Source organism: Chinchilla lanigera, unplaced genomic scaffold (assembly GCF_000276665.1).
Source record: "Chinchilla lanigera isolate Chin_1 unplaced genomic scaffold, ChiLan1.0 scaffold00041, whole genome shotgun sequence".
In the NCBI taxonomy this organism is placed as follows: domain Eukaryota; kingdom Metazoa; phylum Chordata; class Mammalia; order Rodentia; family Chinchillidae; genus Chinchilla; species Chinchilla lanigera.
The window spans coordinates 7,533,043-7,549,659 of record NW_004955442.1 but is presented as its reverse complement, the minus strand read 5'-3'; the positions used below and the strand labels follow the sequence as shown (position 1 = coordinate 7,549,659).

General features: G+C 43.0%; 1 protein-coding gene across 8 annotated transcripts in view; it reads left to right on the top strand.

The window, feature by feature from the left end:
- The window catches only part of Clec16a (C-type lectin domain family 16, member A), a 214,437-nt gene that overhangs the window by 34,393 nt on the left and 163,427 nt on the right, over positions 1-16,617 (top strand). The window lies entirely within an intron of this gene.

The window sequence follows — 16,617 nt, the reverse complement described above, 5'->3', positions numbered from 1 at the left end:
ACATTCCCTGTGTTTCTTTGCTGTAATCCCTCCTACCATCCTGTCCATTTGTCCTGAGCCCCAGTTCCCCTTATACTGGTCCATCTCACTGTATTTCTGCCTCTGTACCTATGCCCTTACTGTACCCACAACCTGGGAGGCCCGTGCACCTGGTTCCCTCTTGTCAGAGATCATCCTTTCTTTTTTTTTGAGATCACCCTTTGTAAGCTCCTTCTAGCAGGCATTATGTCTGTCACCATAGTGGCTGCAACATGGGCTTGGCATTCATGTCTGAAATGAGCACAGAATGTCTTATACAAAGAGCTGTTTCCTAAGGGCTGGCTGTCCCTGCAGTGAGGTGCTCAGCAGTCAGGAGGCAAGAGTTAAAGGGCTAGGTGGGCCCCAGGGCAGTACCTGTGTTGCCATACCTGGACATGCAGGTAGAATGTAATCCTGCAGATGAAAGGCCATCACTTCAGAGAGTACAATTACAGGAGGCTCCTGCCTTTCTGGTTTTTCTGGTCTACAGTGGTCTGGCCAGGCTGTTTTGTTTTGTTGTGTTGTGTTGTGTTGTGTTGTGTTTTGTTTTGTCTTATTTTTTATTCAAGGGAGCACTAGGACCACTGAAAAGGTCCCCAGAAACTTTCTGTCTGTTCTGGTGGCAGCATCGGTTCAGCCAGACTGAGTGGGACTTTTCCATGGCCTTTCCCATCCTTAGTTCTTTCAACACGAGTTTACTAAGCCTTTTGTGCCTTGATGCTGGTTCTGTGGATAGACCAAATCATAAGTGGCGTGTGTTGCATTGGAGTTTATATTCCCATAGAAGAAACAGGTGTGGGTAAATATACAGATAAATATCCTATCTCGAGTTGTATGAGCGCTCTGAAGGGAAGAAGTGTTTGTGAGAGGTTTTAACTTGGAGATTAAATGTCATGTGCTTTTGGGAAAGATGCTTTGCTACAGTCTAGCTCATGATGTCATTTGGTCTGGAAAATGTACAGTGCCTTGGTATTTATTGAGCCAGAGGTATTTCTATGAAACTTCTTAAGCTAGCTTTTGTTAAGTGCAAGTGGCAGATGCCAAGGCAGTAGAATGAGAAGTCCTTCAGTCAGAGCTGCCAAGTGTCCCCCAGCAGGGTGACCTTGGGCAAGTTGTTTTACCCCACGTAGGAAATCAGGAAAGCAAGCCCTACTCTTGAAGCTGTTGGCGACGATGGGAGAATATACATTCTAAGTGCCCAACAGATTGCAGCCTGGCCCTCAGACCTGTTTGGTTTGGTCTTTACAGTGTTTAGAAGAAAATTTTATAAGTTGCTAACATTAAAATTTATAAAATCTCACATAATAATCTTGATTTCTAGAATGTCTTGAACAGCCAGAAGATCTGGTCTCCATTATGCACAACTTTCTGCATAAATCTTCACAAAGGCTACCTTGTCTGATGAGACATATGTTTGCATTAAATTTGCCTTGTGCCCACCCAGCCCACTGCTAATTGACACTCTGTTTACCTTAATAACAAATTTGAGATGAATTGGGTCCCCTTGACCTCTGTGGTAGCACATCCCAAGAGGCTAAGGCCTCTTCACAGAATGTCTTCCCATGGCAGTGCTGCAGCTAGACTTGGTGTTGTAAGAGATGAGCTCAAAGGTCTTTGAGGGTCTGGGGCTCCAAGGTTGTTTTAAGTTGTGGTAATACTTAATGTGAGATCTACCCTCAACAAAACTTGAAGTGCGTAATATGTTATTGTTGACTGTAGGCCAATATTGTCCAGCAGATCTCTGGAACTCATCTTGAAGTTCAGGGTACTCACATGCCACAGAGCTATCTATATAATCAATACTTTATACCCATTGAGCAACTCCCCATACCCTGCCCCACCCGCTGCAGTCACCCTTGTCCTCTCTAGTTCTATTAGTTTGAAGACTTTGGATGCCTCATATAAATAGAATCGTGCAGTATTTATGCTTCTGTTACTGGCATATTTCATTTTGTAGAATATCCTCAGAGTTCATTCATGTTGTTACATATGGCAGAATTTCCTTTTTTTTTTTAACACGGAGTAATATTGCATTGTATGTATATACCCATTTTCTTTATCCATCCATCTGTTGATATGCAGTTTCTTTAACTGAAGTTTTTTTACTGAGATAACTGTAGATTTGTATGTAATTATAAAGAGTAATAGAGAGATATTCCCCCTTTCCTCCAAGAGTAGCATCTTGCTTGCGTGGTGTCACATGCAAGACGTTGTTGTGGATGTGCTGGGTTTGCAGCTGGAGCAAGAGCACACTGCAGATTCCCAGTGACTTCTATCATAGGACACCCACTTTGATTGAACTCTCTTCTCAGAGGGAGTGTTTAGGAGAGCTGTCCTTCTTCCTGGGGGCCTCTTCTTGGGGTAAGAGACACACAAAGTCCCTTTTTTTCACAGTCACAGATCATGCTGTCATGGTGGATGCCTGAACTGAAAGTGAGACTCTTTCTAGTGTGGAAGGAGCAGAGTGAAAGTGTTGGCTTTCTCCTTCCGCATGCTGCCTTTCCCAGGTGTGAGATCAAAGCTGCTCATATTTTGTTGACTGCAGTTGAAATTCGGGAAGAGGATCCAGAAGTAAGGTGAATCTTATCTGTGACTTGCTTGACAGTAGCTCTGTGCTATTTACCTTCCTTCCCTATGTGCAAGAAGAGTCTCCTATTGTTTCCTGCCTGGCTCGGATGTGGTTGATCAAGCTTGTTTTAAGTTTCTTGGTCTTTTTTAACCTACTTTCTCCTTCCCGTAATTTGTAGATAAGTTACTGGTATTGCTTCATTTTTACCAGCAGACCTCTCACAAAACCAAACCAAAATTGAAGAGAAAGAAGCAGAGAGGAGAACAGAGTTGTTCAAAAGGACTGTAATTTAGGGTTAAATTTAAAACACATCAGCATGGTTAGATAAATGTCTAATTGAAATTCATCTGTGCATTGAAATCATATGGTTCCTGCTAAGGGATAATTCTTGCTGTAATTCTAATGCAGAACAGATAGTGTTTCTTGTCTGGGGAGGCAGAATAAGTGAATACTAATTGTGAAGCTAGCATTTCAATATTTTTGCAAAATGAATATAGATCAAAATTTGGTAAATATAGCTGGGCATGGTGGCACAGGCCATATTTCCCACACTTTGGAGACTGAGGCAGAAGGATTGTGAATTTGAGACCAGCCTCGACCATATAGCAAGTCTCTGTCTCAAGAAACAAACAAACAAGAATATATGTGTTATTACCTGTCTGTGCATTTTACATTCCTTTGCCTTTGTCCTTTTCTTTTTTTTTTTTTATTTTAAGGATAAAAGGAGGGAAACATTAGCAGACATACAACATTTTACAACATATCACAAGCACAATACAGACAATGCAGAGTTACAAACAAAGTGGTAGGGAATTAACAATGGTAGTTGTATTACATATTGATATCTTCAAAGTGGCTTCTCATGAAAACAGATATAGACATGCAATACTGGTCAACCAAAGCTTTGTCCTTTTCTTTAGCACATGTCTGCTGTGTACTTGTGCTGAGAGACTGGGGATGTGTGGTTGCATAGCAGAGATGCACCCCTGTCTGCACTCACCCCCATGGGAAGAGGAGACTGTGACCTGAAGATGCCTGGATTGCCTGCTGTTGCAAGGCTTGCCAGAGATACTAGGGAGAAGCTCAGTGCAGAAAGGAATGTTGCAGTGGGTGCAATGGCAGCAGGGACAAGAGTTCTCGTGACCTTGTTCTAAACAGCTCTCAGAGCAGAAATCACCTCTGAGCCTGTCACTAACACTCCACCTTCTCCAGAGCCGGCCTTGGGGAGAACTGTCAGACTAGGTTGCTTCTGGTGCTGTTCTACATGCTTCCTTAAGAGTCAGCTGAGCTCTCTGGACCCAAATTGCTGGGGAACCTCAAATCTGGGGTGCTCATTTTATTAGGTATCCCAAATTGAGTTATTCTACCTTGCTGGGCCTCAGTTTCCTCACCTGCACAATGAAAATAACAAACATGAGTTTATGGTGTGGATCAAATACTGTATATCGTGCTTATTCCAAAGCCTGCTCTATGTGAGTGTAGAAATATTAGGTGTCATCATTGCAGTGATCTCAGTTTCTGAGGCTGAACAGAGACCTCATACCCTGATTTGGAACTTCCCCTGGCAAAGTGGTATCTGCTTTGAGGAACATGGAAGCAGGCACTGTATACCCTTGGGCAACACCTCATGAACGGATACAGAAGTCTGGAGGGAGACATATTAACAGTGATGACAGTAATGAGGGCAGTTAGTGTCATGTGTTGAGTGACAGTGAGCTAAGCCCTCTCTGTGTGTGCATTCTGTGCCTCAGATTTAGCCACAGCTTTAACCTCTGGACAGTGCAAGTTCTTCACTGCCTCTGTGAGTCTCCCTGTTAGTTGGCTGTAAATTCAGGAGGGGGTCTAATGATTGTAGGACAGAATAGATTCACCTATCCCAAAATACAAATGTTGACCAACTCTCTATGTGTCAGTTGGAATAGTCCTGGGTGATTCTCTGGAGATCCAAGAGTGAGTGCACACCTACAGAGTTAGCACCAGTTCTCTGCATGACACCTGTCATTTTTAGTAGCTGGACCATCTGCTTAGCAGGCTACTCCAACAGAATATGGTGTGTGGAGCCAGTGACTAAGGTAGCAGCCTTGCTTCTCTGAGTTGTGTGCTTGCTGATTTGGAGCCTTTGTAATTGCTTTGGGTCCCCTTGGTTGGGGATACAGGCCTCCATCCTGAGCTTGTGTCTGAAAGTAGCTGAATCTCCCAGGTACTGAGTGACTATGTAGGATAGGGCCCTTTCCAACTGGGAGTAGAGTGTCCCCTAGTCTTAGTGACCCTGACCATACTCTTGAGTTACCAGCTGATTGGTGCTCATTCTGAGGCACACATGTTCTTCTTGAAAGTGCTAATAGGCTACTGGGAGAAGGTTGTGTATACTGAAGGACAAATGGACCTCTGTAGATCAGGATTGTAAGTGGCCCAGTTGCAGGCATTCCCATGGAAAGGCTTTGATCTCTGTGTGTGTTTTCTTTTTCTGTATGGCCATAGTGGTCTGTCCCCTGTCCCAGTGGAATTAGAGCTTTAGGGCACCTGTATCACCTGCAGAAATACTGAGTATGGCACCTCTTGTTCTCACTTAAGAGGACTTGCTAGGATCAAAGAAAATCCAGAGTATAGTATGTTCTACAATAAGGGAAAACATTGTGGTCTTAGCAACAGGTGCCTCTCCCTGTCTCTCACCTATCCTTTCAGAACATTCCAGCAGATCAAACAGCATTGGAGTGGCAGTAGCAGTGGCAAGTCACTGCTTCATGTGCAAGGGCAGTGCAGCTCTCATCCAGGAGTTGATTCAAGTGGGCTTTCCCTTGAATGGGTTTGCCTTGAGGTCTGAGGGCAGTTGGGTGGTGGGCCCCAGGTGGCCTGAATTTGATTGCTGGGCTACATGGAACCTCATACCCTGAGGCCCTCAGAATAGCTTCTAAATAAGCACAGGGGCAGATTCTACAGCCTAACGGGCAAAGAGAAGAAGAAGGAGAAGACATCAAAGGGCTATATTCAGTCAAATGATTTTGTTCTGGGTGGAACTTTAGCTATGACTGGGCCATTCCCTGATAGAGTAGTGCCCATCTGTGAGCACAGCCAGGCTGGCTACCTTACCCTTGGCTCCTGGCCATGATTGTTTTCTCTGCACCCACACATTGCAGGCTGGCACCTGGGCCACAGGAAATCCAGACGACCAAGGTTCACATCCCTGTCCTGACAGTGTGCTAGTGGCACAGACAGTATATGAGCATGTCCATATAGGTTAAGACCACCCTGCTCAGAATTGGGAGATTTTAGTCAAAGACTTGAGTGGAAGCAGAGTAGACACCATGTGCAAGACAGTGCTGGGTTGTACAGAAAGTGAATGTACTTGTTTGTCTCATTTAGCATCTTGTTCCATCCTCCATGTTCTTTTGTCCTCATCTGCAATGATAGTCACGTCCATTTTAGCATGAGATACTAGAGTTAGCCTTCAAGGTTGTTTCCGTTAACTGAGTCACCAGTATCTCTGAATTCATTTCCTTTTTTTAAAATTTATTTTTATTAGTGCATGTTTGTAGTACATAATGTTTACATTCATTGTGTAGAGTTGGTACGTGTATGTAACACATCTTCATTCCTTTTTTCACCCCCTTTTCCTCCTGTTCCTCTCCTTCTCTCCATCTCTTGACCCTCTTGCCATTTGAGAAAGATCTCTCCTATTATCTATCTTTTATTTTGCTCTTATAATGTGGATTTCTCTCATACAAAGAGAAACCATGTGATACTTAAGCTTGTGTATCCACATGTATTTTCTTACAGATGACTCAAGTTTATCTTTGTTTAGGACAGATTAGTACTCCATTGCAGGTAAATACCACCTTTTTTTTATCCATTCATCTGGTGATGGACATACAGGCTGATTCCAAGATTTAGCTATTACGAATTGTGCTGCTACAAACATGAGTATGCGTGTATCTCTGTAATATAACGTCTTTAACTCTTAGGAAGATACCTAGAAAGGGAATAGATGAGTCAAATGGAATTTCTACTGTTAGTTTTTTGAGGAATCTCCATACTGATTTCCATAGTGGTTGTACTAGTTTACACTTCTACTAACAATGTAGAAGGGTTCCTTTTTCCCTTCAGCCTCGCCAGCATTTGTTATTTGTTTTCTTGATGATGGCCTTTCTTTCTGGCGTAAGACAGAATGTCAGTGTTGTTTTAATTTGCATTTTTCTGATGGCCAGCAATGTTGAACATTTCTTCATGTATTTATTGCCCATTTGTGTTTCTTCTAACTTGAAGTATCTATTCATTTCACTTGCTCACTTTTTGATTGGTCTTTTGCTTTGAGGGATCTGTTTTGTTTGTTTGTTTGTTTTGAGTTCTTTATATGTTCCAAATATTAGTCCTCTGAGGAATAGTAGGCAAAGTTTTTTTCTCATTCTGTAGGTTGCCTTCTTTCTGTTGTTTCTTTTGCTGTGCAGAAACTTTTAAATTTGGTATTTATGATCTCATTTGTCGATTCTTGGTACTATTTCCTGTGTAACCAGGATTCTGTTCAGAAAGTCCTTGCCTATTCCTATGTTTTCAAGAATTTTACCTATTGTATCTTTCATGAGGTTGTGTTTCTGTTTTAGCATTTAGTTCTTGATTCATTTTGATTTTAGTTTAGTACATGGTGAGAGATATGGGTCTAGATCCAATCTTCTACATGTCAATAGCCAGTTTTCCCAACACCATTTATTAAAGAGGCTGTCTTTCCTCTATTATGTTTTGACTCCTTTATCAAAGATCAAATAATTGAATGTTCTTGGGGTTGTTTCTGCATCCTCTATTCAGTTCATTGGTCTTCATGTCCATTTTTGTGCCTGTACCCTGTTGGGTTTTTTTAAAATCATTGTAGCTTTGTAATATAACTTCAAGCCTGGCATTGTGATACCTCCCACTTTGCTCTTGTTACTCAGCATTGCTTTTGTTATTCTGGGTCTCTTCAGGTTCCATATGAATTTTAGAGTCGTTTTATTCAGTTCTGGGAAGAATGTTGGTATTTTGATTGGGATTGCATTAAATCTGTGTACAGTTTTGGAAGTTTACCATTTTGACTATATTGGTTCTGCCTATCCAGAAACAGGGAAGTGGTATCTTTCCATTTTCTGATGTCCTCTTTGACCTGCTTTTTCAGAGTACTGTAATTTTCTTTGTAGAGATCTCTCACTTCCTTAGTTACATTAGTTCCTATGTATTTAATTTTTCTTGGTGTTATTATGAATGATAGTTTTTCCTAATTTCTTCTTCAGTGGGTTCATTATTGTTGTATGGGAACTCTATTGATTTTTTTATTTTTATTTTTTTTCTTGTCTTTTTGAGACAGGGTCTCTCTATGCAGTTCAGGCTGGCCTTGAGCTCACTTTGTAGCCCAGGCTGGTCTCAAACTTGCAACGATTCTCCTGCCTCAGCCTCCTAAGTGCTGGGATTACAGGCGTGCACCACCACACCCAGCTAATGATTTTTGTGTGTTGATTTTGTATCTACTACATTACTAAATTTGGTTATTAATTCTAGGAGTCTTTGGATGGACTTTTGGGGTCTTCTTTTTTGGGGGTCTAGTGAATCATTGTCATCTGCAAATAATGATAATTTGACTTCTTTTCCTATACATATCCCTTTTATTTCTTTTTCTTGTCTAATTGCTCTTGTTACTATTTCTAGTACAGTAGTGTGATAGTGAACATTCTTGTTTTATTCTAATTTCAGAGGGGAAGCTTTTAGTTTTTTCTCATTTAATATTATGTTGGCAATAGGTTTCTCGTAAATGATTTTTATTCAATTCAGATAAAGGCTTTCTGTATCTACTTTTTGAGCCTTTTTTTTTTTAATCATGAAAGGAGATTAGATTTTGTCAAAGGCTTTTCTGAATCTGTTGAGATGATCATGAGATTTTTGTCTTTGCTTCTGTTTATATGATGTATTATATTTATTGATTTGCATATGTTAAACCATTCTTGCATCACTAGGATGAAGCCTATTTGTTTGTAGTGTATGATCTTTTTGATGATTTGTTGCATTCTGTTTGCCAGTATCTTATAGAGGATTTTTGCATCTATATTCATTAAAGAGATTGATTTATAGTTCTTTTTGTTGTTGTTGTTAGATCCTTGTCTGGTTTTGGGATCAGGGTAATGCTAACTTCCAGGAATTACTTTGGGAGTACTTCTTCCCTTTTAATTTCATTAAAGAGCTTGAAGAGTATTGGTGTTAGATCTTCCCTAAAATTTTTGTAGAATTCAGTAGTGAATCCATCTGGACCTGGGCTTTTCTTAACTGGTAGGTTTTTAAATTACTGGTTCAATTTCATTGCCTGTTATTGAATTACTCAGGGTTTCTTAATTTTCTTGGTTCAGTTTTGGTAATTCATATGTATCTGAGAATCTATCCACTTCTCCTGAATTCTTCAATTTATTGGTGTTTGGTTTGTGAAAGAGATATTAATAATCTTCTTGATCTTGGCAGTGTCTATTGTAATTTCATCTTTTTCGTTTCTTTGTGTTGATGCGGGTTTTTTTTCCTCCTTTTTTTGATTAAATTGCCTAAGAGTTTATCTATTTTGTTTGTTCTTTTGAAGAACAAACTCTTCAATTTTGTTTTTTTTTTTTTCCTCTCTTTGTTTTGTTTTGTTTTGTTTCATTTGGTCTCAATTTCATTGATTTCTGCCCAGCTTACTTGCATCGGGGCCTCATTATCTTTTCTTAAAGAACAAAATATAGCAAAATATTCTCGGTGTGGTGTTGCATACCTGTAATCCTAGCTATTTGAGAGGCTGAGGCAGGAGGGTTGCAAGTTTGAGCCCAGTCTGAGCAACTTAGTGAGACTGTCTCAGGATAAAAAATAAAAAGGGCTGAGTTTTTAACTCAGTGGCAACTTGCCTAACACACAGGACCCTTGGAATTCAATTTTCAGGAGTGTGTGTGTATGTATCTTCCTGAAGAAATACCAAATAAGTGGTTGGTATGTCATTTTTTAAATGAGGTAGTATGTGGCATTTTCTCTTGTGTGATTGAAGGGGATGTTTAGTGCTCATGAGGATCTGGAAATTAATACATCCTGCAGGCATTTACTGGCTCTTGTTGAATGCCAGAGATAGTGCCAGGTGTGATACAAGGCCTGGGGGGATGGAGATGACCTAGGGTGGGGAAGGTGAGGGAAACAAGATTGGCTCCGTATAGACCCAAGGACACATCAGAGGTTGCTTCTTGAGAAGAAATCTTAGCATGGAATTGCCATCACTTGGTCTGGTCTTGGAGTTTGAGGGCTGAGTGTAGACCATAGAGTTCTGTAAGCTGGCAGAATATTCCAATCCCAGATCAACGGAATTTCCTTGGTTTATATCCCTATGGATGCAGTCCTCCCTGATAATGGCCAATTGGTGGAGAACTTTGCACTCCTTTTAATAACTATAGCCCCTTATCTCTTCTTGTTCCTCACTCGATAGGTTTGATTTTTCTTATTAAATTTGGCTACAGTTGCACATTGTGGCTGTGTGTTGGACTTCAGTTGAGTATTCCTGTGTTACTTATTGTTTGGCACGTGACACATGCATCCAGCCATCAGCCTGGCATTTATTACATCTGGTGTTTGCTTGCTGATCACCTCCTTTTGCAATGAGAATAGGCTCACCCCTGCTACAGTTGTCGGCCCACCTCCCTTCGCAGGCAGTTGCAAAGCCATGTGCTACAGTGCCACTGGTTACAGATACTGTAAACATGGGCCACTGTGACCTTTTAGGGTCCTGAGAGGTTAACTCTCGCTTGTTAACACTTTGCAGAGTATTGAAAGTACTTAGCAGTTAAAAGTGATGGGCAATTCTCTGACTACCTTACATACCTTGTGTGTCTTCAGCCTCTTAAACAACCGAACAGGGAAGGGAGTTACTGAGGCCGAAGAACTTGTCCACAGTCATCCCCTCCTGGTGATAGGAGAGCCAAGATTTGAATCCAGGAAGTCTTTTGGTCTCTATGCTCTATCAGTGCCAGCCCCAAAGACTGGAGATTGGGGATTGGGCCAGTGGACCAGGAGCATCTCAGCAAAGACCAACGATAGCCCACCCACAAACTAAAAGGGCCATGAATAGGAACTTGCTAGGAGCTGGACAGTCAAGTTTAAAACAGAGAATGTGATTATGTTTTAAAAGTTAGCCCCTTCCCTACCATCTCTTCCATCCTGGTGATCTGTTTGCCAGGGGATTGGAAGTCAGTACATACTTATTGAGTGTCCCTTTGTGCCAAGCCTTAAGCTGTGCATTTAAAAAATATTCAGGGTATAGTATGGTTTTTTAATACATGTGTACAATGGATAACTAAGTCAGGCATTAGCACTTCTGTCTTCCCAAACATTTATCCTATATTTGTCTTTTATCTTGTATGGGTCAGCTTTTGGTCCCTATAACTAAATACCCTACTTATACAATCTACAAGAGGAAAAGTTTATTTTTGCTTACAGTTTCAGAGGTTTTAGTCTATGGTTGACTAGTTCCAGGTCAGAAACATCGTGGCAGAAAGCATAGAGGAAAACTGTCACTTCATGGCAGCCAGGAGGCTAAATAAGAGAAAGAGCCAGAGAGAAAGGGGCCAGGGCACCAGACATAGTGGTAACCTTGGTTCATGAACTTAATTCTTTACGTGAGTCTGGTCGCAGACCAAATTGGATGAGAACCAAGTCAGATTTCCCCATAACCAACATTGAACCTAAACACTGAATTTGAATCAGTTCTTGTCCAATTTGGTTTGCAAGCAGAATCATGGAAAGAATTAACTTCATGAACTGAGGTATCCTGTACAGTCCCCAAGATAATACCCGCATGACCCACTACCTTCACCAGCCTCTACCTCTTAAGTCTCCATCACATTAAGAACTCTTGAATAGATTAATTTAACTGATAAAGTTAGAGGGCTCAGGATCTGATTATCTCTGGAAACCCCACAGACTCACAGAAATGTGCTTTACTACTTTCCTAGATGCTTCTCAATCCAAGCAGGGTAATAATCAAGATTAACCATCACCCATTTTTTGTTTGGTTGGTTTTCTTTTGTTTTTTTGTTTTTTTTTTTTCTGGTACTGGGAATCGAACTCATGACGTTGCGCTTGCCAGGCAGGCGCTGTGCCGCTGAGCTAAATCCCTAGCCCCTTTTGTTTTGTGAGACAGGGTCTCTCTCTGCAGTTCAGGCTGATCTTGAACTCATATTTAGGCCAGGCTGGCCTTGAACTCATAGTGATCCTCCTTCCTCAGCCTCCTGAATGCTGGGATTACAGGCGTGCACCACCATCACCTGTTTTTATGTGTTGGCATCTTTAGATTCATGTAGTTTTTATTTGAAATAAATTATAAATTATTATAGACTGTAGTTACTATACTGTGCTATAGAACATCAGAACTGATTCCTCCTGTCTGCCCATATCTTGGGACCCATACTCTGACTTCTCTTTGTCATCCTATTCCCATCACCAACTAGTCTCTAGTGACCACTGTTCCATTTTTTTCTAGGAGATTGATATTTTTTGTTTCCACAGATGAGTGAAAACATGGAGTGTTTGTATTTCTGTCTAAACCACAGATTTTGGTAAGCAAGATCCCTTTTTAGCCTCTGGGGACCTGTGATGGAGCCACTGTTGTCTCTGTTTTACAGGAAACTGAGGCTCATCTGGTCAGGGTCCCTTGGCTCGTAAGTGGGTCTGAGAATTGGGCCCAGGTCTGCCCTGACATTTGCATGTTGGTTAGGTCATGTGACCTGCCTACTTTCTTTGCCTATTTCTCTAATCCTTTCGCAAAGCTGTTTAAGTAAAAGTATTCCAGTTGCTTCCTTGGAAGGCAGATGGGCTTGGGCTGGGAGATCCTGGATAAGCTTTCTAGCTGGTTGCTGCTATAGCTCCTACATATCCAGACAGAATCCCAGGGCCTTGTCACTCCCCTTCCCCTATCTGCCCTTTATGGCACCAGTGTGTTTCCCCTGCCTTTTGTTCTCAACCAAGACTCTTCCCGGGGAAGCCTGCCTGCTTCTTTCACAACCGCTCTCTGGTCACTTTGAGCCATTGCTTTCCCTCTGCCCAGCTGCACCACTGAGCAGGTGCCAAGAAGCCCACTCAGAGGACCTGCTGCTGCAGCCAGATCGTCCCGACTGTTTTCTGGATACCTCTGTGAGTGATACATTTCAGCAGCTGCCTGGAAAGGCAACATAGCTGGCTCCATGCCACCACCAGACTTCCTAGGAAATCCAGATGGCTGTGTGTTGCTGCTTCTCAGGAAACTGGCCTGGCACAGTGTATCCAAGTTCACCATGCTGTCACCACGCACACACGTTCCGGGTGACCCAGGCCTTAGCAGGCCTAAAACATGAACAGCTTCTGGGCTCATCTAATAGGCAGGCCCTTCCAAGGACTCTGAGCTGACCTCTTCCTCTGCACTTCTTCTTCCTCACTGTTCTAGTGAACTCCTGTTGACACTTAAAACTCAGCTCAGTTCCTCCTCCTCCATGAAGCTCTCCAATGCTTCCCCGACCCCTGGTCTCAGCTCCAGCCCAATCCCACTCCTGCCCCAAGCCCTGTCACTGCTGTGTGCACCTTGTCTCTTTTAGTGTCTGTGTGGCTGCGTGGCTGTGTAGACCAGTGGTCACCCATCCTGCGGCCACTGTGGGACCCCCTGAGGTGTGGCCATGGCTTACTGTGCTTACCCTGGCACCTGCTGCTCAGGGAAGGAGTCAGTCAGCCCTCCAGTTGCCTCCAGAGACTCCCACTCCCCTGTTATTTAGCTTCTGCCAGCTTGTACTTAGGGCCTTATGACAACCTGACTTCAGCGAAAACCCTCTAGTTGCAAGAAAACAAGCTCATGGCTCTTACTGATTCTGTGTTACGGTGAATTGTATTTCATATTCGTGTATATTACAATGTAATCATGTAAATAAAGTACACAATAAATGTAACTTGAATTATCCCCAAACACCCCACTCCTCCTCCCACCCCATTTGTGGAAAAATTATCTTCCCCAAAACTGGTTCCTGGTGCCAAAAAGATGAGACTACTGCTCTAGGTACCCCTCGCCCCTATTTTAAAGTTGAAGGCTACCATACGCAGTAAACTACATAAAAGTGTAGTAACCTTGGGTACACTGCTGGATGATTGTATACATGTAATTATACTTGTGTGTAATTTAGGTGAAGGTGGACAACTTTTCTAGCATCCTATATAACTTCTCCTCAGTCTGTAGCCCCAGCTAACCACCATTCCCACTTCTGTAGGTGACTTTTTAAAGTTTTGGTTTTTATAAAATTGCATTAAAATAAGCATGATATCAAAGTTGCCATCTTAACCTTTGTAAGTATACACTTCAAGGGGATTAAATATATTCTTTAAAGGTGTGTTTACGTTTAAGTGTTACTGGTAGTACTTTTTGGGGCAGAACATCTGCCTAATGCTGATATACACAGTGTAGAAAGTGAAAGTTCCCCAAACCTCAATGCCTTCCTTAGAGGGAACCTTTGTTTTCAGTTTGTGTATTCTTCCTGACCCTTCTCTGTATTTTCATGCACAAATCTATCACCCTTGGAACGTTTGATGTTTCTCTGTGTCCATGTTTTGACCCATAAGCCGAATGGTTAATTGACCACTGGATTGATTGTAGCTTGCTTTTCACATGCAGCCTGTGCCCAGGTCTTTCTAAGCTGACACACCCAGACCTGGTGGGGACATTGTGTGTGACCTTGTCTCCTCAGTGGTGCTACTTCATCTCCTCCACCCAGGCAGTCGCATCTTGCTTGTTGTTATCCTCTCTCCTGACCCCTGTCATCAACCCTTGCAGGGTCTGCTCTCTGATCCCCCCATTCTCTGAGAGGCCTGGGTCCTTGCTGACCCCTGAAGATTCTCCTTCCCCAAAGCAAAGACCAAAGCCTTAGGTTGGAGGAGTGCCAGGCTGGGGAGGCAGCATTAGCCAGCCGGGCGGTACACATGCTTCAGAGAGGAGTTAGACCTTTGAACCACCCTTAAAATCCTGTTGCAACTTTGAGCGGGCCCTGATCCCAGGAGCTAGCCCCAGCTCCAGCCACAGAGCTCCAGGCCACATTGTTTCCTAGGCGGGTGCCTGACTGAGCCAATACAGTCAGCAAGGAGGCTGCATCCCTCCATGTCCTCCTGCAGCCTCACTTGGGCCCAGGGAGATGGGCCCTTGGTGAAACCCAAACCTCTGGTGTATGAGAGAGAGATGGAGACCTTGTTTGTGGAATCCTCTCCTGAGGGGCATGCATTGTGTCCTTTCTGGTCAAGAAGAAAAGCCCAAAGGTCTTCTGAGTTTTGGCTGTAGAGTGGGCTTGTGGGCTTCTGCACTTCTTTTGGTTAGTTTCATTGGGCTTGCTCTTTCATGGATTCAACTCCTGGGGGTGTTTGGTTCTTTTTGTCTCCCCTTCCATTTCTTTTCCTTTATCCATTATTCTTGATTTCCCTTTCGATACAGAATGGCACAGGCACTTAACCACTGCAGGCTTGCATTTCAGCAGCACCTGGTGAGCTGCTACTCTCCTTGGGCCCATGGCTGAGTGCTGTGGGCACGGTGGGGAGGAGGTGAGTGAGGACTCTCCATCTGGAACGTCCTGCATGGCCCAGCATAATGGAAGATTCCGGGGAGGCCAGCAACCAGGACTTTGGCAGGAGTAGCAGGAGTCTTGGTAAATCTCTACCCATATTTCCCAGCTGAGTTCTACCAGCTTCTCTTTGGTAATTGGTATTTTGATGATGTTGGTATTAAGGGAAAATCCATTTTTGAAATATAAAAGAACAGAAAGGAAACAAAATTTACCATAAGCCCTATGTCCAGTTTACCCTTGTTGAGTTTTTTTTTAAGTTAATATGTGTACATGATTAGAAATCAAATGGAAAAAAAAAGAAAGTGTGCTGTCCCTTGTACACCATGCCATGTGCCTTCTTTCCTTCCCCTCTTCTACCCCGACACCTGGTGATCAAGAAAATCAGATCCCTTTGGAAAGTTTTTGGTTTTTATTTGTTTGTTTGTTTGTGTGTTTGTTTTCAGGTAGGGTCTTGCTATATAGTTCAGGCTGGCCCTAAACTCACTGTGTAGTCCACGTTGGCCTCAAACTCATGGTGATCCTCCTGCCTCAGCCTCCCCAACGCTTGAATTGCAGACATGCACCACTACGCCTGGCTTGGTTTGTTTGTTTGACACAAGGTTTTGCTATATAGACCAGGCTGGCCTTGGACTCACTATGTAGCCCAGGCTAGCTTCTAACAGGATTATAGGCGTGCACCACCACACCTGACTTAAATTCATTCCTATAGTTGATTTTTTTTCTTTGTGTTTTTCTTTTTGGTTGCAGGCAGTACCAGAAGATAAGTGTCCTGTGTTGGATACTCTTTCCTCATGCTCTGAAGGAGCTCTGTCTTGATCTCTCTCCCCCACCTTCCCTCATTCCCTTCTTCTTCTTTGTTCCTTCTCCTCCTTTCCCCTCCCCTCCCCGCTTCTCTCCTCCTGCTCCTCTCCTGTTTCCTTTTCTTGTGCTGGGGATCAAGCCCAGGACCTTGTTCATGCTAGGAAAGTGCTATACCACTGAACTGTACTCCAGCTCTGAAGGAATATATTTCCTTCCTTCCTTCCTTCCCTTCTTCCCTCCCCCCTCCCTCCCTCTCTCCTGCCTCTTTCCTTCCTTCTCTCTTTCCTTCCTTCCTTCCTTCCTTCCTTCCCTCCTTCCTTCCCTCCTTCCTTCCTTCCATGGAGTGGGTACGCTGTCTGTCAAGCAGCGTACCCTGGAATGCTCTCATCCCCAAGCTCTCTATATTGCCTAGGCCAATTGGAAACTCCTGGGCTCAAGTGATCCTCCACCAGCCTCAGCCTCCCTTATGCAGGGACCATAGATATGTGTCACCATGCCCAGATTCCATGAGTGCATTTGGTCTGACACACCCAGAAGGACATGCCCCATCTTTGAGACAAGGAGCCCAATGAGACAGCTGCTCTTTGATGGCCCAAGCCCTGAGCCTTTTGTTTCAATTCCCTCCACTCTGCCAGGTGTCCTAAA